General features: G+C 39.2%; 1 protein-coding gene across 3 annotated transcripts in view; it reads right to left on the bottom strand.

Moving 5' to 3' along the window:
* The window catches only part of LRFN2 (leucine rich repeat and fibronectin type III domain containing 2), a 156,485-nt gene that overhangs the window by 75,519 nt on the left and 58,430 nt on the right, over positions 1-22,536 (bottom strand). The window contains exon 1 of one of the 3 annotated variants that reach the window (XM_032684350.1): positions 1,645-1,867. The exons of the other annotated variants lie outside the window; for them this stretch is intronic. The gene's annotated coding sequence lies outside the window, so the exon portion shown is untranslated. Of the gene's footprint in view, positions 1-1,644; positions 1,868-22,536 lie in introns of those variants that run through there. 3 annotated transcript variants of the gene reach the window in all.

The raw sequence follows: 22,536 nt of genomic DNA, 5'->3' as shown, positions 1-22,536 counted from the left end.
GTGCAGGGTCATGCACCTGGGGAAGAATAACCCCATGTACCAGTTTAGGTTTAGGGCTGACCTACTAGAGAGCAGTTCTACTGAAAAGGACCTGTCTTGGCAGATGACAAGTTGACTATGATCTGGCAGCGTGCCCTTGCAACCAGGAAGGCCAGTGGTATCCTGAGGTGCATCAGGAAGAGTGTGGCCAAGGGGTTGAAGAAGGTGATCTTGCACCTCTACTCAGCCCTAGTGAGGCCACATATGGATTACTGTATTCGGTTCTTGGCTCCTCAGTACAAGAAAGACAAGGAGCTACTGGAGAGGGCCACAAAGATGATGAGCAGTCTGAAGCATCTCTCTTATGAGGAGAGATTGCAGGAGCTGGGCCTGTTTAGTTTAGAGAAGAGAACACAGAAAGGGTCTCATTAATGCATATAAATATCTCAAAGGTGGGTGCCAAGAGGATGGTGCCAGACTCTTTTCGGTGCTGTCCAGTGACATGACAAGGAGCAGTGGACATAAACTAAAACATAAGAAGTTCCATCTCAACGCAAAGAAGAATTTCTTTGCATTGTGGGTGGTAGAGCACTGGAACAGGTTGCCCAGGTAGGTCATGGAGTTTCCTTCTCTGGAGACATCCAAAACCTACCTGGATGCATTCCTGTGTAACCTGCTCCAGGTGATCCTGCCTTGGCAGAGGGGTTGGACTAGATGATCTCCAGAGGTCCCTTCCAACCCCAACAATTCTGTGATTTTGTGGTTGACTTAATTGGCTTACAGACCCTGGGTGACAATAATTGAATTATGATAATATACAACAGGAACAAAATCAACAAGCCTTGCTGTGATTTCCAGATGTACTAGTTGGTGTTTTGATCCAGAATGCCAAAGAGATACAGAAGCTCATCTTTCCTAACTTGATTCCATCAGATGAAAATGCTCCAGAGTTTATGAAGTTATATAAGTGAGGACAGCAGGCATGATGCTTTGACATGATGCTTTGATTTTGCTGGGCCTGAATTCTGCACAGTGATAATAACAAGCTCTAAGCTATCAAACAGTGCTTTCCATTTTAATATGGCCAAATAATTTCAAAGAACTCAGCCATCAACAACATTTTACAGATGAAAAAGCACAGAGAAGTATTTTTTTTTGGAGCTGTGTGAGAAACCAGTAACATATCTGAAAGTAGTACCTAGCTTTACAATCTCCTAGTCTAACACTCTAAACTACTATTTTACCCTAGAGATAAGAACGTGAATAAAAAACTTTTTCATAACACCAGCAGCATAGTTTACATCACCTATATCAGAAAACAATAATGACAGGAGATCATTTTAATAACTGACTGTTTTGGGCAGCCTAAGATTTTATCTGAACAGTGCTATGCCAAATGGCAAACAATATCACAGGAGCTAATGGACATATGAGAGCTAGACCTTGTATCCTGCTTTAGATGAAAGACCAAGATGGAAGAACTACCTCATCCATTTTCAGTATCTTATAGTGGCCAAAACGTTTAGGGAGGAACAGAGCAAGCATTTATCAATATTTCTCTAGAATATTCTCAGAAGACCCAAGACTTTGTAAATTATGAACTTTCTGAGATAAATGATGTGATTTGTATTTAATAGCCCAATGGCAAGGAGTGCCACACCTTACCTGAAAACTGAAGAAGGAGCTCTATTAGTTTATTACGAACACGAATACCTGAGTGGCAGTTGATGCCTCATAATACATGTCTAGGAAGAAACATGAATAATTTCTCAATCACTCTCTCCGTTTCCAGGAAAGAAACTGAGATTTTTCTCATTTTCTAGTCTTCTGTCACCAAGGTCACACCAAGTCCATGCTGACTGCTATTAGTGCTGGAAGAGGTCCACAGACAGTCCCGTTAAAGGAGGGACTGAGATTCAGCAAAATATCACAGGCCTTGTCCCATATGACTTGTTTGGGAATTTTACTACTTGGATTGGCTGACATGGTATTTATAAAGCATACATGGTCCATTTGCCTTTTTAATCAAGTATTTTTAGACATTTTAATTTTTTTTAAGGTTAAGATGGTGAATGTAATTTCAATAAGTGGCTTTCAAAAAGAGTGTCTGTTGGCCCTACAGGGTCTTTTAAGCCCTTCAGCTATGTTTATGGATGTGATGCTGCAATGTTGTTCAGAAACAGGCAAGCTCAGGCTCAAGGACAAGGGTAACATAGTGTTTTGCATAGCTAATGCACCTGGGTTTATAAGATTATTTGGCCGAATAAAACACTGTGATAGCCCAGTGGCATTGTTCCCAGGCCAGAGTTAGTCTCACCATCTTTGTAGGGCATTTCTCTGTACAGAGCAATAAGACCATCCTAAATCCTTTGATGTGTCAGTATATGTATCACTGCCTAACCAAGCTCTTGTCTAGATTAAAAGCAAAACTTGTTTTTCAGGAGCACATGGAAGTTTTCCAGGTCTTAGTTTGCCTGTCTGCATTAAATTGCCAAAAAAAATATATGTGGCATGCTTTAGTATGGAAGGGATTTCTAAGTATACAATCCCATTGGTCATAATTAGCAATATAATGCCTAATGATCATTAGTCAAAAGAGGTCTTCAGTTGCTTGATTTTCATCCAAAACCTGTTGATTAGTAATCCCCTGTAACTGGACCATAACACTCTACTGAAGCATTGAAGAGAAACTTGACCTGAATTTAATCATTTGATTAGCATTCATTCAAGCAAAACATTCCCTTTTGTAGAGAGCAAGCATATTTCTACCTTTTGCTAGCTTTTGACAAGAGGCAGGTGTATTAAGCATAGGAAATTTATACAGTACAGAGTGTTTTTAGGCCAAGCACATGGAAAAATACATTTTGCCTTGACAACTGTGATGCTTCCTAGTACATTGGTAAGGTATCACTGAGCTGTCATCAGCTGTGCTCTCAGATGGGAGAGAGATGGTGCACACATAGAAAAGCAAAAAAAAAATAAAGGAAGAGAAGAAAAGCACTTAAAATATAATTACAGATATGTTATCTAAAATTAATCACAGGAATATTGTTGCTGTCATGTTGCAGTTTTTTGTGATAAGCAAACAGCCAGCAAGGTTAAATTGCATTGTTCCTTCAAGAAAACATGGATCAATGTAACAGCTACTAAGATGTTGATTTTGCACCTATGTCTTCTCTACTGAAACCTTGAGAACCTCTTGGAGTGCATTGCATCTAATCAAAGTGCCTAAATTAGTCAGCAGTAGCTACTCTCAGTAACCACAGATGCACATAAACCCCTGGAAGACAATACACATCACAGAAGCTGGATCAAAACACACACATGCAGGACATTGGACAGTGAAATAATTTATGCCGAGAGTAGAGAAAATCCCTTTCAGTTTAAATACACTGAAATGCTACTTTCTACTCCAGATCACATTGACAGCTTCCCTTTGATGGGACTGGCTGTGACTTTTGACCCCTGTACACTTTTCTGAATTGTATCAAACAAGATGCATCTCATTTTCTGCTTCCTTCAACAGCTGTATTTCCTGGCCAGTCTTAGAGTACTTTACATTGGTCTCTACACTACCTACTTTTAGCCAACATTTTACACCATACAGCATGATACTACTATTTTTGCCTCCCAGATTATTGCTTTTCAGTCATGCCACATTAATGAATCTTCTCTCTCTGTTGGGAGTATTTGGAGAAATTAAAAGTGTAGTTAGAGGCTGGGTGAAAGTTTCCACCTTCTGCCACCCACCCCAGGCTCTCACAACTTTTAGACCAATTCTTGACATCCCTTGGAAACTTCAAATAAATCTCTGAATCCATGAGGCAAGGTTAAAAATGTACCCAGCAACTCAATATGCAAGGAACCACTTCCACTACAGACAGTGGCTACTTATATCTGTATGAATTTTTGTTTCTTCTACACCTTCCTATCTGATGAGTTAGGAGGGAATTTTTTACTCTTAATGTTCTTCCTCAGTTGATGTCCATAAGGGATCACAGCCTCTGAAGCTTTCCTGCTGGAAGCAGATATGTTGTATTGTCAGCAGATTACGGGACAGGAGTTTTCTTGTTTGGCAGTTCTAAGTCCCTTCTGGCTATGAAAAGAGGTGACAGCAACAACTAGGATGAAAAGGAAGATTAATGGTGTGTATAACACTGTAGAAATAAGAAATAATCATACTTTGCAGGAAGGAGCTTTCCAGAGGAAATGGCTCAGGAGCAGAGCCAGTAACATCTATAACTAGTCATTTAGCCAGTTCGTGCAACCACCTGATAAACTTCATGCAGTTCCCTGATTATAGTTATCTTCTGACAAGAATGCCACACAAAGCTGGGAGTTCATGATCAATGTCTGGCAGGCACAGGGCCCATTTTATCAAGCGAAACAACTTCTTTTGCAGACCCATATTTATAACTTTGATTCATTTCCATTTATTTTCCACAATTTATGCATTATGGATTGAAAGGAACAGGTACAATAAATACCAGTGAAGCATCTGTTAACTCTCTAATTTTCATTAAGATTCAGATAAGTTCTAATGGACACAAACAGAGAAATTAGTATTTCATTCATATTAACTCTTTCACAAATAAAACCTTTCACAAAGAAATGTTGTGCCTGGGCTAAGACTCAGTTCACTAGGTCTTGTGAACGCTTTTTAGAGTTTTAATGTCCAAAGAGCATCCTGCCTTTTGCTCACAAAAATATACAAGTAATATGGAGACAAGAACATTAGAAGGGGAGGTGGGATGGCAAAGGCAATGAAGAAGAAACAATATGTGAAAAAAAAAAATCTCTTCATTATACCAGTTGCTAAGAGGAAAACCACTTTATCATGGGATATAAATGGGATTTGCCATGATGAAGTCTTCTTACAGAAGAGCTTCTAATTTGGTGGACAACAGCAGTGTGAGTTACATATCTTTCCTGGTAACCTTCTGTGAAAGAGCACAAGCATCAGAAAGGCTATGTGTGTTTGCCTAGTTTTGAAGAGGTAAATAATGTTCTGGATGCCCGTGTCCAAGTTATGCCTGTGCCAATGAGTTCTTAGGTGCTGTTCAGCAACTTTCCTGACAAAGATTTCTGTGAGTGCTCACGGTGGTTTTAACATTTTCTGATCATTCAACATGGCATTTGGTGATTCTGTTTCTGGAAGTGCTGACATCTTCTGTCTACAACTAAAACCAGTGAATCTGTGCCCTCAAACAACTTCTTTATATAAACTGTAAGGGGATAAACTGAAAGCAAAATGTTCCAAAAATTAAGAGATGATTATAACAATTAATTTTCATTGCCATAACTCATGTCTTAAAGGGTAAAAGGAGAGTAATGAAGGATGATAGCATGAATTGGATTTGAGGCAGATAGTTATGGCACCTAGTGGGGAATTGAAGGGTACAGTTAGGTCCTTTTCTATACTATTCAACCCCTATTCGTCTCTTTGGTAAAATCTAGTGATGTATCACCCAAGGTGGAAGACAACAGAGCTCCAGAAGGGAGAGAAAAGTATGCCTAAATACACCTTTACTGGGTTATATGAATAGTTTGTGGAGATGTAGTCCTGACATTTTAGAGATCAGGAAACATATTTACAATACCTTTTCAGCTTTGATCACAGCCCTGACAGCCAGAGTGTGAGGAGACCCTCTTTAACAACCATGAACCAAAAAAAAAGAAATACAAGAGAAAAATCTTCCTTCCCTCAACTACAGAGTGAAAGTCACTTGGCAGAAAGAAAAATTTCCTTGTTGTATCCAGAGGTCATAAAGCAGAAACATCAGTCTTTGTTGAAGTTCACTAGGGACAACGGAAATCTTTTCACAGTTGTCTTTGAGTTGTGTTAGCAGTCATGATCACAGTTGAAGTCTTTTTATTGAGTGAGCATGACATGCAATTGCTGCAGTGTATCTCCCTTAGCAATTGACAAATAAGGACATTTTCATATGGTCATTCCTTCTTTCAGATAGTTTGGACTAATATGTCTCCACTAATACCTGTGTCCTCCTTACAAAAGAAAATGTTTCCCCCCTCCCTAGACACCATGAAGCATCTGTAAATTTGATGAGATGCAGCTATTTTCATAAATCAGCAAACCAATCAATCTTCTAAATGGCCTTGGTTTATTTTTCTTTTTGGATCTTCTGCATCTCCTAGTGGCTATTCAATGGTCCTTATGAGCCAGCACTCTGAAGTAGAAATGTGCCCCACCTATGTAGCTATGTATGCACACAACACAGATTAATCACTGTGTTTTGTTCTCAGCAAACAGAGTTTGAGCCAATTTTCTGTACAGACCTGAGTCATATCAAGTCCTGGAACCACTTAAAATCAGGAATGTCCTGCCTCAATATGGGAAAAATCTGATTATCTAAAAGGGTCAACTGTGTGTCCTCAATTCCAGTGAAAACACAGTCGCCCGTGGAAGGTGTTGCCTCTATAACTGTAGATAAATTTTGGGTTTGTGCAGGAGATTTCAATTGATGGAAATTGATCAATCTTTTTTTTTTCTATAGTTGTAAACATCAATAATAAGGTTTGAAACACACAAGCCCGTGAAACTTTTACTGTTGATTTCAAGTACCTCACCAGTTTTCCCCTCAATGATGACTTTGGAAATTTGAAAATGTGAAAATGATTGCTAAAAATGACCTGACACACGGTATAACTTTGCACATGTATTTTTGCAACATATTGCACCTGTGTCCTTTACATTTACTTACAGCAAATCTTCTTGAAAATTAACTCTCAGTACAACTTTTTTTTTCTCTGACTTAAATACTTATCATGTCAGCACATTCTCCTGTTATTCTTGTTTCTGGTCATATCTTTGATTAAATTCCTAGGTTAATTTATAGGAATGACACAGCAAACCTGGCAGCCATAATACTTTTAGTAGTTCAATATGTTTATGAGGGTTGAAGAATGTTAAATGTGGCAGTTTAAATGCTAAACTGAGTAATCAGTTCACTAGGAATTTGCTCAATGTGTTTGCCATCTGCAGCTGAAGCAGGCAAAACTGGACTCAGATAATTCACCAGACAGTTTAATGTATGAACAAGATAAACTCCTCAAACATTGATTGACAAACCCTGGAATTTTGTTAGCAGAGTTAAGTGCATATTCACACCCACATCCATGGGTAACTTATTCACTTTCATCATAGAGGAACAGTAACAAATGTATGTAGCAGTCAGGTCAGGTATGCACAACTCCACCTCCAACATCCTGATGCAGGACAGCCTTAGTCAGCAAAGCCAGGCTTCAGGGGATCGAGGAGGAATCTGGGGAGCTCCATCACAGCTATGGAAACCTTTCAGTTGATTGCTATGGGGACCATACCACACCTGCATGATACGCTTGCAGACTGAAATACACATGGTTCTATGGTAGCCTGTATTTCTGTCTGGAGGAACTACATTCCCCATTGCAGCAAAATCCTGTTGCCTTCTTGAAGCTATTTCAGCCTTTTGAAATCAAACTTCATTTAATGCTGTCCCATTCTTCTCTTCTACTCTAGCCTGATGAATACACATTCCACAGCCTGAATGTGGTTTGTTGTTTTTATTTTTTCCTCCCATACATGTAATTCCTCTCATTGACCCTTATCTCACTCTCCACTGAAAACTTTATCTCTGCTAATGTTAAAAACAACCACAACTCTCAATAATTCAACAAAACTCAGAAACAAATTACTCAAATTTCACCCAAGCTCCCATGCTAATATATTTTTTCTGACTGAGTTTATACCTTTAGACATTTCTAACTCCTAAGATGCATGGAATAGAGCAATTTAGGGGGAGTTCAAATCCCTGGTTTTATGTCTGATCTGATAGTCTCCAGATGCACCATACAGCCCCAATATGACAAACATCCTTGCCTAGGCAGCAAGAGGAATTTGCTTAGATCAGTTACAGTGTGAAGAAAATGGCCAGAAAATGCTGAACCACCCCAGACTCCATGGGTTCCTGAGCATCTACCTGTTTTTTTCAGTAAAAGAAGGTGCCTCTATCACAGTAATGAATTATAGACTTTTCCTGTCAGTGCCTAAGATGCCTGTGAGGACAAACCTGAAGCAGCACCTCCTCCTCCAGCACTCCATTAGCATTCACTCAGTTCCTTCCTAGCATCCTATTAAATGCAGAAGCAATTCATGAAGCCCTGAGTATTTCACTGATCAAAAATCTCTTAAGGCTCTGCTTCTGCAACAAAAATTTGCGTAAGGAGAGAAAGAAGGGCAGAGGAGAAACAGCACAGCAAAACCCTGTATCAAGGCTTGGCATGATAAACAAACCTGTGAAGGAAGGGTGTGCTGTGGGGAGAGGGAGGGGTGAAGGGATTAAGTGGCAGAGAATAATCTTCCTCTACAAAATGCCTCTGGGACGGAGGAAACGAGAAAACATGAGAATCCCGCCAGTACACACAATGACCCTTCAAAGCACCATGGGGAACCCACTGATGAAGCACTACTCTCTAATGCCTCCTGCCAACTCGGTGTTTGCCAAATCCCATTTGCTTCTAATCACTCACAGACAGTTGCTTGGCCTTAATCTGCTCCCTCTTTTTCTGGCACAGAGTTGGAGTTAGGCTGCAGAAGCTTGCTTGGTGCTAGTGTGTGAAAGTAGGACTGTGACTATCTTCATGGTCTACAGAGAAATAAAAATGCTGACTGTCCTGCCTTGGTGGTTGACTTGGACAAGTCCTGGAGAAGCAGGTGGGTAGCAGGATGGGCATGTGGACCTGCCTGATATTATTATAAGGGTTACTCTTATAGGAAGAGTCATCATCATCATCATGGCTAGGCTTCGCGAACGAAGATTTGGGAAGGGCTCTACACACTTAGGATATTTGACCTGATGGGATTCATCCAAGAATTCTCAAAGAGCTAGCTGATGTCATCGCAAAATCTCTCTTGATGATTTTCTAATTGTTGTGGGAATCCAGAGAGATCCCAGCTGACTGGAAGCTGGGATTGCTCCAGTTTTCAGGAAGAGCAAGAAGCAGGACCCCAGAAACTACAGGCCTGTCAGTCTCGCTTCAGTGCCTGGAAAAGTTACGGAGAAGATTATTCTAGGAAGTATTGAAAAACACTTAACCAGCACAGCTTCCTGAGAGGAAAGTCCTGCTTCTCAAAACTGATTTCCTTTCATGACAAGGTAACCCACCTAGCTGATCAAGGGAAGCCAGTTGATGTAATCTTTTTGGATTTCAGTAAAGCTTTTGATACTGTCTCTCACAGGATCCTTCTGAGCAGAATGTCCAGTGCACAGTTGGATAAACACACCATGTCATGGGTGAGCAATTGGCTCGTGGGTCGAGCACAGAGGATAATGGTGAATGTGGTAACATCAGACTGGCCTTTCAGAGGCAATTCCAGTTTTCTGAAAGATCCTTCATGGCACAGTAAGCACAAAGAGAAAAGAGAGTCCTTATAGGTTCTAATGACCCAGACAAAACACCAAGGCAAACCTAACCTGGATCTGAGCAGTGTTTGCCACTCTCTGTAAGACCAGCTGATCATTGCATACACCTTTCTTCAACTCTTAAATTAGGGTAATACTTAAGGACAAAGAATTGCTTTCTGACCCTCCCCTCCATACCTTCAGCAGCAGAAGCAATCAGCTGACACTCTGAAGCACAGTGACTGATTGCATTGTGCATGCATAATGGTGGCTGTTATTATTGGTAAGAACAACAGTTTTACAGTTCAACAAATGTGTCTTAATCATTTTCTGCTTATGTAACACACCATGTACAAGTATTAATGCAATCAAGTGCACTCCAAATACTAACCACAGAAGTATTGCCTGCAGTGTTCTTTTACTTGATAAACTGTTACTGAATCTAAAGGTCTGGATAGAAAATCACTGTGCAGAAACTGGGTGATTTGAGGGAACTGGTCAGGTGTTTAGATGTTTCAGAGGTAAAGTAATCCTCAATAATTATGGATTTAGACTCTAGTTTAAGAAAAATGAAAGAAAATTCCTCCTGTGTCTCTGATCTCTTTTGCCACTGGGCCATCAGGATTACTTGCACTGATTTCTGTCTTGTTATTCTGAATTTAAAATCTTGTAAGAGCAGATGAAGCCTGTATGCAGCAATAATCTTATCTACCCTGGAGAAAAGGAAAAAAAAAGGGGGGGGAGGAAGCTATGTGTGTAGATATAGGGATTTTGCTTCTCATGCTCATAAATTAATTATACCAGTACCCTCTTTAGCACTGAGGAGAACAGCTACAGACTGGTGTACATCTGTACTGCTGAGCTCCCTCATCCTTTCAACAGAGTAGATTCATCTCAGCTAGATACTGAGAGAATCTTGTGACCCCTGCACACCTGAGTGATTGTCTGGGAGAGTCCACAAGCCAAATCCTCTCCAGGGATCTTTCTAGCAATGTGACAGGATGAACAATTAGATCTGGATGCCCAGGAACCTTTTCTTGCACTTTTTAAAATCCTAAACTATAATAATCGCAGCATTGCTGAACCAAATTTGCTTAAGATATAGTATTTTAAATTAGGGATTGCTAGCAAACTGAAAATAAAGGTTACTTTTAAAATAGTACTATTACGAGATGCACTTTCTTTCATCAGTGAACACGTCATTTCATCTTTCCTTAATGTGAAGGAGGGAGAACAACAAACTCACTCAGATGGGGAGACAAACAGTTCCCAAAAGGTCCCTGAAGATTCATTTCTAACTTGGAAGTATCTGGGGGGCTTAACAGTCCTTGCTACAGCATTTTTCATATTTACATATTATTGCAAGATAACCTTAACATGAAGATATCATTCATGCCAAAGGCAAATGTCACCTTGGCTTTTTGATAGAGCATTGGTCAATTTACACAGTTCAGGTAAAGTGTACAGAAGCATTCTTGTTGTCTGGTTCTTCTCCTAACCAGGCTTTGGACTAGAAGAGTTTTGTTTGCCTCTGTTCTTGGTTCTGACTCTTCTCTGCGTGAAATCAAAATGAGGTATTTTTCTGTGAATTGTTGGTGACTCGGACTAAGAAAATATCATCAATCCATGTGCCGTGGATCATTCAGTTGGTTTGTAACCAAGATTTTAGACCCAGAAAACCCACTGAGCATATCCCTACTGCTACCTTGAGCATAATAAAGAACTTTTTAACCTATGAGACTACACAAGGCCATTCTGGTTGGTTTCCTGCCAACAACACGTGAGGTTTACTCAGGCCCTTTAACTAAATTTTAAGACAATCATTGTCATGGCACTGGTGAGCAAGTTTCTGCAGTCACTGTTTCAAAGGCAGAAAAGAATAAGCCGCCCTTCATTGAACACCACAGCAAACTGAGCAAATGGGAGCAGAGTCAGAACTGAGACCAGCAGGCATGCCTTCTTGTCTTCTCCTTGCTCTAAGTAATGCTTAATGCTTAATGGCATAGACAACCCCAGGAGCTGAGCCATGCATTTCCCCAGGCTCAGGTGGGTACTGGAAGGAAAGTCCAGACATCCACTGTGCTCTTGACAAGTTATTTTGTCTAAATATTATAATGATGATTCCCAAGAATTTAGATTATTTTTCATGACAGAAAAATGAGCAATTTGATTTCCTTACTGCTGGGATCAAACAGCCAAAGATAAAGATAAAGCCTGTGGCGTTATGATATAAATACATATGAATAAATTACAGTAGGACAAGGAAGACAAAGAATGTCCTCTTCTCAGTGGCACTCAACACCAGAATGACCTTTCTATGTTAGAGTTTCAAAGTTTGAAGAATTACATTACACTCATGCCCTCTCAGCTTCTAAGAATATTTTTACCCCTCTACTCGGGGTCTCATGACTTTCTCTATAATGGCAGGTTATTGACAGATATCAGAAACAATAAAAACAAAGGTATCTTGCACTGGGGGATGTGAAGCTCCAAGAAGCAGATTATGCAAAAATAAGTCTTTTTTCAGTGTCTTGTGGGAGTCAGGATATGTGTGACTGGCTTTATCTCCTGAGGATGATATAAAGGCTTGGCTTTCACAAGTTTGGGAATCATGAATCTAGATGTTTCTATAGCAGAAAATGCAGTACAGAAAATAGCAAAATCCACAAAAATGCAGAGCAGTCCCTCAACATTTAACCATGCATAGCAACAACACATACCATTACGACAGCCAATAAAGAATAGAGTACCCAGATGAATGGGGTATATTTTTGGATTTGCATGTTAAATGTATTAACAGTACAGCCTGGACCACAGCCAGGATGTTAAGGGTCACAGGAGGGAATTACTGTGCAGTTGATAATGGCAAGGATGAACAACTCAGTGCATGGGGGATCATATCTGCATAGTGTCCTGATCATTACCATTCTGGATCAAAAAATTAGCATTTGCAAAGAAAAGAGTAGTGTCTTCTGAGTTGCCAGCATCTAAATTCTTCTGTTTAACAAATTCTCTTAGACCTGTCTTGGTCACAAAATTTGTATGGGTACAAAAGACAGGTAAAGAAGAATTACATAAGTGACAGCTTATCTGAATGAATCTGAACCTCTTGACTGGAGAGATGTTTGCTTCATGAAAGGGAAAATTTACCTTGTGCTGTCTTCAGCTAGCAGAAGGAAAAAGGAAAAAAAAAGAGATGCAAGTACAGAAGAACTGTGGGAAGGGAGAAATAGTGGAAGTCACAGTAATTGGATGTAGCTGCTTTACCAAAGTACTGAACAAATGAGCTGGAAAATATCCCGTGTTCAAACATAGTGGTACTTCATTCTCCTGCAGCAGTGGGCAGAGTGAAGGGCCAGAGACATTTTCTCTGCAAAATCCACCATTAAGATATGTGCTGTATGCTGTGTGGCACCTCACTATTTACTTCAGGTTGTTGATGCCAGCCAACTGTGTTGGACCGTATGCATTGCTGCAGGCTAAGAATCCTTCCAAGTACTGATCAGGATTTTTCCAGTGACTGAATCTATGGCAAACCATCTGCACAATATGGGCCTCATTTTCCCCAGATGTGAAAAATTAACAAACTCTTGTCATTTATCAAATTGACAGAGTTAAAATTAGTCAGCAAAAACCAGCACAAAACATCACTCCTTGGACGAACAGTTTTTTACCTAAATAATCTGTCAAATTTCTCTGGAATTGGATATTTAATTATTCTCTAAGACTGTAATATTTACACAGTATTTTGGAAGAAATTTTAATGATGCCCTCTTATAAGTCTCAACATTGATTTTTTTTCCAAAGAGACACGACTTTTATTAGCCAGAAGAAACTTAATAGTTAATCATGGTACTGGAAGGGATTCTGTGTTCTTACTTCATGAACTGTATTCACAAGAGGACGTGAAGATGGAAGAGAGTTATGCCATCTGAGGTTTTGCCTGACATGGTTTGAAAATAGAGTTCAATTCTGAGATGAAAATCTGGTATGCTGATAAGTTGCTTTATAACCCCAAAATTGCAAAGAAGCCAGAATGTTAGGAAAACTTATAGAGTTAAAATTAAAAGAGTCATCATTAGAAATATTGAAACATAAACAAACTTGATCATCTAGAAATGCTGGTTTTTAAAAATTAATCTGAAAAACCTTTTTCCAAATTACCTCAAACTTGATATTTACAGCATTTAAAAAAGAGACAAAATGCTAACTGCTGGGATAACTTCTACAGTTCTCATTTAGCTTGACTGTAAATGAGTACTGTAGATGACTGAGGTAGCAATTCAATTAGGAATCCAGAAAACATTGGTTTATTACTATGATTGCTCTTATTATGGTTCAACCTAAAAATTTCCAAGATCAAGATGTTAGGGTCCATCCAAACATCTAATACACTCCTCTAAAGAAGCTGCTAATCTAAATAGGCAAAATACTAGGAGGAAAACAGAAATATTAGCCAATATTATTTTGAAGGCAAAGAGCATGTAACACCAAGAGGAAGCAAAATGCCAAGGCTACTCAAGAAATCAGTGTCAGAGCCAGGAATTGTTCTGACACCCTGAGAGCTTATTCAGTGCAAAAGCATCCTTGTCCTCTGGAGAGTTATGATATAAAGAAGTTGTTCTGTGTGATGAAAAAGGAAAAACAGAGTCTGTGTCTGTATGCCACTCCAGATCCAGGATTAGTTTCTTACAGTAATGAGATGGCTAAGTAATTCCACAGGATTTCACCAAAGTAATCAAGTCCAGAGATTCAGCCTTAAGACAGTGATGGAGCCAAAGTCTTTGCTGTTATCAATGCACATAGTTAAACAGCAAGAAAGTAATTTGAAAAGTGTCTTCTGCTAGAGCTGCCACAATTCTTCCTGAAGCGTGCCCTGGCTAGAAGTGGATTTGAGACAGTAGGGGTATTAAGATCCTTCCTGGTAAAAAGCTGCCAGTGATGCTGGTGTGTGTGTGCCCTTGGAATGCCCAGGCTGTCAGCTGCAGCAGCTGCTGCTTCATTCATTATACATGAGGAGTCACAGGCAGCGTGAAGCACTGAAATTAATCCTGACAGAGTCATGAATAAAATGTAAATATATCTTGAGAAGGAAACATTTGCAAGGGAATTAAAAATAAAAAAAAAAAAAAAGAAAGAAAGAAAAAGGAAAAAAAGAAAAAAAAGAGGAAAAAAGGGGGAAACCAATCAATTGTAGGAATGTAGAAGAATGAAGCCATACGGTCTGTAGGGTGAACACCTGTGTCTTCTTGCCTCATTTCATGCCACCAGGAAGCAGACTCCAGGACTTCTACCACACAGCACAGTGTGGTAGCTGCCTGGGGATATAAACATAGCATCTCAACCCCCCAACCCCCCCCTCAAAAAAAAAACAAACAACCCACAACCAGCAAAAAACTCTCCAAACCAAATAAACACACACACATACCCTCTCAAAAACCAAAAGAAAAAAAACCAAACCAACAAAAACCCCAACAAAACCCCATGTGCGACTAGGGAGTTTTAAACCCAAATGAATTGTGGAACTTGCCTTGAGAGAAACAGAATATGGCTTGCTCTGTGGATGGATTTGGCAGAAAAGGGAAAAGGTAGTATCCACTTGGCTTTTAGCCATGTCTTCCTATTATCTCAGTGCCTAGTTAAAAAGTGCTGCCAGTTTTGTTTGGAGCTTTAAGACAAGTCGGTTTCTGACTGCTACATCTTTCAATAGGCAGTGACCGTATCAGTTCTTCTGGGTTGTTTGCCTAGTAAAGCAGCCAATTAAATCACTTTTGGTAGAACTATGTAATCCAGCTGGGAGGGGGTTAATTCCTGGAGAAGCCCAGACTACACTGACTATCATATGACTGTTCACATTTCCTGGTAGCCAGCAAGTTTCTTCACATCACCCTGCCTCAGATTATCTGGTTTTACAATCCATCACATGATATTAATCTGCTTCACTGGGGGATGACAAAGAATTATATGATTCTGGATTCTTGATAAAACGTTGTTCTCTAGATGCAAAGACTGAATATAACACTGATTTTTCACAGCCTCTTTCATCCCCTATGGTTTTAAAACTGCAGGTCAAATATTGCTCTCGGCTACACCCAGGCAATTCCAACCAATTTCAGTTGCAGGCAGGACAAAAGGCTGAATATGCAGGGCTCAATCTAACATCACCACAATTTGTGTATGTATGTTCGTGGAGGACATGGGGTGGCACACAAAAGCCGCTCTCTGACAGCAATAGTACCTACCCAGTGGGGTGCAGGAGAGAGGAATGAAGAATCATTTTCCCCGTGGAAACTACAGTGAGAATTTTAAGCAGGGAGAATGTAATTACCTGAAATGGAATCGTACATTATACCCATCACACCATTCCACATAAAAATTTAAAGCACGATTTGCAACCGAGAAAGCTGAGGTGAATTTCTGAGTTTCATTAATTTGGTTCCTCCGTTTTAGCACAGTGCTGCTCATGAGAGGCAGATTGACCTGCATGGAGAACCAGAACCACCTTCTCCATGCCCTTACCTGGAGGGAGAAGCTGGGAGGTGTGTTGTACCTTTTTCTGAAAGGACTTCAGCTACAGATCCTCCATTATAATCTTTGTACTGCTTTTACCCAACACAGCTGTTTTATCTATACATTAATGGATTTATATATGTAACTAAACCACAGGCCCTAGCTCAGTCTATTACACGGCACTGGATGCCTCAAAATCCCTAAGGCTCTTATCCTTCCAATGAATCCCTCCTGAGACACAGTGACAATTTTAAAGGCAAGAACTGAGGCTCAGAAAAACTGAGAGAAGAATTCATCTGACTTTAGAAGTCTATAATGTAGGTTTCTGCACTTAAGCTAGAAAAAAAGGCTTTTCTGTAAGTTATGAGGAAAAAAGAGGTGCTTATAGGGCTGAACTGCTCTAAGTGTCTGTTTTAGGAAGGAGTTGACCATTCCCTGGAAATACCTGCTTTGTTTCTTTGTCTGTAAGGAAAGGTTACATAATAGCCCTGTTATTTAGACCTATGCAGTCTAAAAAGAAATCCATAGTGGAACAGGGAATTGAAACCATGTCTCCTAATTCATATGCAAATTTCTTGCGCAGAGAGCCATGACCCTATTCCTGAAACAATTATACCAAAATCTTAAAAAATATAGTCCTGTTAGGAAGATTGCCTTCAGCCCATTGCAGATGATGTGCCCCATGAGTGAATGGGTAATTCTACATCATCTCCCACCACATTTTCAAAGAAATAGCGAGACCTACACTGTGTTGCTGAGCAGAGGAGCATTGTACCTCCAGTGGCTCAGCAGATGAAGTTTCCATATTAAGAAGATAAAACTGAATCTCAGAGAATTTCCACCTGACTAAACACAGGAATTGAGCTAGACTGATGAGTGTCTATAGACTTGTGGGTCACTTTACTCATACTTATCATTGTATAACAGAGGAATTTATTTCACTTATAATACTTATTTAATTATGAAACAAATAGACAAAATAATAATAACCAAAACCTTGGTACTAACTGACTGTGACACCAATGATTAAAGAAGGAAAATTGCCTACATACAATTTCAGTATAGAGAAGGAAAATATTAGGGGGGTCCTAGTCTTATAATATGTCCAAGAAAGTAACTGAGAAGACAGCACCAAGCTCTTTATTGAGAAGCAGGATGGGACAACAAAAAAGAAAATTGTCATAAATTAAACCAGGAGAGCTTCAAGTTGGGTATAAGAAGAAACTTGTTCACAATGAAGACAGCCGGTCAAGCATTGGAGTGGTCTCCATATTTGGAATTTTGCAAGACCTGACTGAATAAAGATCTGGTTAAGCTGGTCCAGCCTCACAGCTGACTCCATTTTGAGCAAGAGGTTGGTCAAAAGACCTCCTGAGTTCCAAGCTCCCTTGCAAAACATATTATTCTGTGATTGTATGATAAAGATATTGATTATGGACTGCTTCCCATCGTATAACAAAGCATTCAGAGAGTAAATAAATGTAGTCCTTATTGAAACTTCATGTGGAGTAAATGCAGATCTACAACAGTGGCCTTCTCAATCCTTTGTGTGATGTGTGCAGACAGTGGGGAGTAGAAATTCACATTGTATTTTTGCAGTTTTACGGCCTAAAAGTTTGTTCAGCCAGAGTAATGAAAATTAGCTTGAGAAATCTTTGCAGCACATGAGAGGCTAAAGAGGTGGCTGCTGTGATGATGAAGGTAGAGGCTGTGACTTTTGTCCCCAGTGCCCCAAGCTGCAGACAACACAGTTTATAACAGAGGGATCTGGCCTTAACTTTCCATACAGAAAGCTAGCAGTGTACTTTGCAACAGCTTAATCATGTTTACAAAGTGCTTTCAATAAAAGAATTTTACTTTCCCTATATGGAACAATGCCCTATCTTGTAGTAAATCCTAAAATAAAAACCACCAAAACATAACAATAATGAATTCCCTAAACATCCAGAATTTTAATCAAAAAATCACCTAAGGTTTCCTTTGGGTATTTCTAGCTCACAGTGGTCCCGAAGAAAAGGAAATAATCTATAATTTTTTCTTAAATGTATCACTCTGGTTTCATGGGAAATTACAGGAATCACTTGAATGAAAAAGTAAAACAAGTTATGTCAGCATTTGGTATGGAGCTGGATTCCTAAATCACAGAGTCACTGAGCCCGAGTCCATGGGGTCCTTTACTCTTGCCAAGTCCAAACAAGCACAGACCAACCAGTCTTGTACCTGCAAAATAGTTGCAAAAAGCTTTGAGTCTGTTGCTCTCTAGAGATGGCTTTGCATTACTACTCCTTCCTGTTCTAATAGTGCTTTTTACATTGAGGCTTAAATCACTTGGTTGGCCAGCAGGTCATCCGCAGGAAATACAGAAGGCCCATTCACACCTCTTGGGGCTTTTTTTTTTGTAACTGCTTTAACTGGAAAAAAGAGTCTACATTGTACTCTTTCTCAAGTTGTGCCTCTTTCAAGAGGAGGAAAATTCTTCTAGAAGAGAAAACTCTGCAAAGCTGAAGGACAAGTCATAAAGCCATTGAAATGGAAAATTAGAAAGCAGTATACATAGGCTCTTTGGAGGAAAATAGGTCTTCCCTGCTATAGTGAGCATGAATAAACAATAAAAAAATCATGTCAATAAGGAAAATACTTGCTAGAGAAGGTCTTCCCTCTTCAATTACAAAGATTTCATTTGGAGGCAGTGGTGCACAGAGAATTAACCTTGCCAGACTCTTTGTATGTGTTAATATCCTATGGGATACGTTGCTACCATTTTTTCCCCTAAAATAATGGGTAATGTATCTTGTCTAATGATAAATATTTGATCCTGACAGACATAGGAGTAGGGAAGACCACATAAAGAAACTTGGAAGACCAGGAACTGTCTTGTCAACTTCTGTTGAAGATGCAAGGTGTCAGCCAAGTTTGAAAACACGTCAGGTCTTCTAAATCATGTTTTTTAGCAGCACCTGAAATTCTTAAATTATTGAACTTTGGATAAGTGATATGCTCATCTTAGAAGAGGCTTGAGAGCTCATACTCAAGCAATGCACAACTGAACCAGATCAGAACAAAAAAAACAAGTTTAATCTCTGACACATTGCTTCAGATTCCCAAATGGTGTAACCTGGCAGAATTACTGTGGAGTTATGCTTGTTGCACATGAAACAACTGCACCTTTCAGGTTTTGGGAAGAAAAACTAAATTGTAAAATTATTTTTTCTTCCTTTAATTTTGGTTATTAATAATGAATATTTTTTCCATTAAAAAACCTGCATGGAAAAGAAATTATTTCATTGGCCAAAAAGATTATATTTTGAATCTACTTTTTCTGGAGAAAAAAAAAAAAAAAGAAAAAGAGAAAAAAGAAAGAAAATTGAAACATTTTAGAGACGGTGAATACTAGCAACACAATTTCCACCAAATTACAAACTTTCCTTTAATTCAAATTATTACAGCCACTTAATTTTAATCTGGAATAAGGGAATATTGTGGATACATATCTCCAAAATAGATGAAAAAACTAGGACTGAGTAAAGTTTCACAAAAAACCCAAGACATCAATAACCCGGAAACTGTGTGTTGCGAAGAGAGACTGAGAAGAAAAGAATGGAGAAACAAGATTCAAGAAAGCTTATGAATGATGATGAGATAAGCCAATAATATAATGCCATATATAATCTTAACTATTTGTTTCAGAAACTTTTTGACATGGCCAAATGCACAGGAGTGTGCTCAGGAATGTGGGTCGTACATACATGGGAAAAAAAATAAAAAAACCCCATGTGCTGGGAAACAGCAGCTCATAAATAAGCCTCTGGACTATGACTGATAAGCAACTCAGATTCAAGCTCCTAAAATGGTGCATGGTGTTGAAGACTTGTGGGTAGTGCTGGTTGATCCCCTGTCATTAAAGGAAAATGATGGAATATGGAAATTTTAAAAAAAATCAAATGTGTTTCTTCTCATTCAGGCTCATTTCAGAGTATGTTTCTGGACACTTAAGCATTCTACATCTCCTTACCTGGATATCGCATTATGTCATTAACTTAAGATTTTAACTACATTAATGACTTTTATTTTTTCAAAATGCCCCTGCTTCTATTGAAGTCTAATGCTGTACTCAAATTCATTCTATTTAACTTAATGAAGGAGGCATAAATACTTTTGGCACTCTTTCCCATCAGCTTCTACCACCTCAGTAAAATACTGAGAGAATTAGATACAGTACTTTTGCCAAGTTTTAGGCTTAATGAGAAACAATTGTTGCTGGTGATTAATACAAGATTGACAGTTTCTCTTTTTGCCATCTGCAGACTGACTGTGCAAGGGTAGACTCCTACTTGCTTTATCTATCTGTAAAGCTTATTCCTTTCTTTTTTTTTTTTTAATGGAAGAAGACTGGGGTTCATATATCTGACAGTTCCACTTTAGCAATGATAGATACAATTTACTCAATCTGAAATCATCAGCTGAGGGTGAAAAGTGTTAATTAACTATAAATACTGGGAGAGAAACACTTTCAGGCTCTTTAGAAGCCTTGAGTGGATGGTCACAGGTTAGCTCCCATAAAACAGGGTTCCTCATCACTGTCATTGCCATCGTCTAAATTTCTTCAATAGGAAGAATAAGTACATGGAATATAAGATATTTCTGAGAATAATAATGAAAAATACAGCTTGTGAGACAGAGCATGAGGTCAGGTTTAAGTTTGTAATGAAAAGAGGCAATTTTCTCTGCTCATTACGTCTCTTTTCATGAAAAAGGCTTTATTCTCCGTTCCCATTTTTGTATTTATTTTTTCTCTTCACTTAGAATGATTCTTCATGCTGGAAATGAAAATGCAGAATTTAATAATCCACAGCATTTTTTAGATCAGTGCAATGGCCTTTGGCACTGATTTTTTTTCAGGGCTGTAATAGCTTGACTAGTCCCCTAGCTGTTAACTGCCCTCCCCACCTCCAAAGGCTTACTGGGATCTCAGATCTACATCCATCTCTTTCTACTCTGTTCTTAGAAAACTTTCCTTAGAGAACTTACTATGTTACTACCATGCCTCATCTGTCTTCTAACTTTTCAAGAGACTGGCTCAGTAGTTAGGAAAAATGAAGTACCATGCAATTAAATAAGGTTGTAACCACTCTACAGCTAGAAGAGATATGCAATAAACTGGGTTTAATTGAGCCAGACTGATTTATAGTTACAGAAATAACAGGGAAAAGGTGTCCAATTTTCCTTTCTACCCCATAAGCATTGTCTGGGGTAGCTGGGATACTTGCCTGACTGAATAAATGACATGGACTTTTATGTAATTGTAGGTCTGACAAAGCTGATGGACTCCTGGAAATCCCGGACTAACAGTGACTGCATACTCAGGTTGATCTGCAAAGTCATCATAATAGATGTACAGCCCCTAAACTCTACAAGTCCCATACTTGTGTGGTTTCAATGCTGTAGTAGCCTCATCCTAATACACTTAGAAGATTTGAATTACTGGTGAGTTAGACATTGCCTTCAGCCGCATAGGATGGGCCTCTCACTTACATTAGCAGCCCTAGGATGCAGGCTCACTCACCATTGAGGTGAGAACATAGCTTTTGGGTAAATTGTTGAATTTCAGCACTTATTCTCCCACTCTAGCTGAGATCAGATATAAGAGCTTGTTCATACCTGAACACTACTAAGTTTGGTAACGTACGCCCCTTCCTAAACACTGCAGCTTAGATCATAAATGACATAACAAACTTGATAAGGACAGCCATTTATTGTACTATTTTGCTTTGCAGAAGACGGTGGAAATTCAAAGGCAAAAAAATTACTTTGGTGGTTGCATATCAGTCCTCAGATTCTCTGTGTAAGGAGAGAGAACTGCTTGTTAGATCTGTATATTTATTTATTAATAGAGCAACTTCTGCTAGCCTGAAATTTCTTCAGAGAAGTAGAGCTTAACAGTACATTATTTTCTTTGATGTAATCAGAATTTTGCTTTACATATTTATCAGAAACACTTTGCTGGAGCTAAAGTAATCTTTTTCTCCCTTCCACTGCAACCCAGGAGATACCACAACAGCCTCAACTACAATTTAGATACATCTAGGGCAACACCTTTGCTGCGCTAAACCATAATTGTTATTAAATATTAGAAGATAAGGGACTGAGATACTGGGTTGGGAGTATTTTATCTAATTAAGTTGGTTAGTTTCCCTCAACCTTCACACAACCTGTCCCATAGAGAGGTCAAGCAGATGAAATTGCCATCCTCTTGCCTTTGGGAGGGCTTGGACACAGCTACCAGAAGGATTGCTGTGCAGTATTGTGGATGCTTGTCTCATGCTCCAAGGCTTCTGAGTGGAAGTGTTAATTAAGGGAGATTCAGAGCTCACAGTCCTCCCCCTGCATGAAGTTTGATAGAAGTGGAGCAGGAAGGGAAAGGAGTGGGGGAATACTGGTAAAACACAGTCAAATCCTTGACCCAGCTTGGTCTGTTCTTAGCTATACAGCTATCAGCAGCTCCAGCTTTCTTGTAGAAGGCAAGTCACTGGCCTGAGGTCCTGCTGAGGGCTATTGCTCCTTCCCATTATTGCATGCAATCCTGTGAGGTCACCCAGACCAGGGGGAAATTGTATGGTTTTGCTACAGAATCCTGGACTGTGCTCAA

This window comes from Chiroxiphia lanceolata, chromosome 3 (genome assembly GCF_009829145.1).
Source record: "Chiroxiphia lanceolata isolate bChiLan1 chromosome 3, bChiLan1.pri, whole genome shotgun sequence".
NCBI lineage: Eukaryota > Metazoa > Chordata > Aves > Passeriformes > Pipridae > Chiroxiphia > Chiroxiphia lanceolata.
Note: the sequence above shows the minus strand (reverse complement) of the source record. Positions and strands in the feature narration are given on the sequence as shown.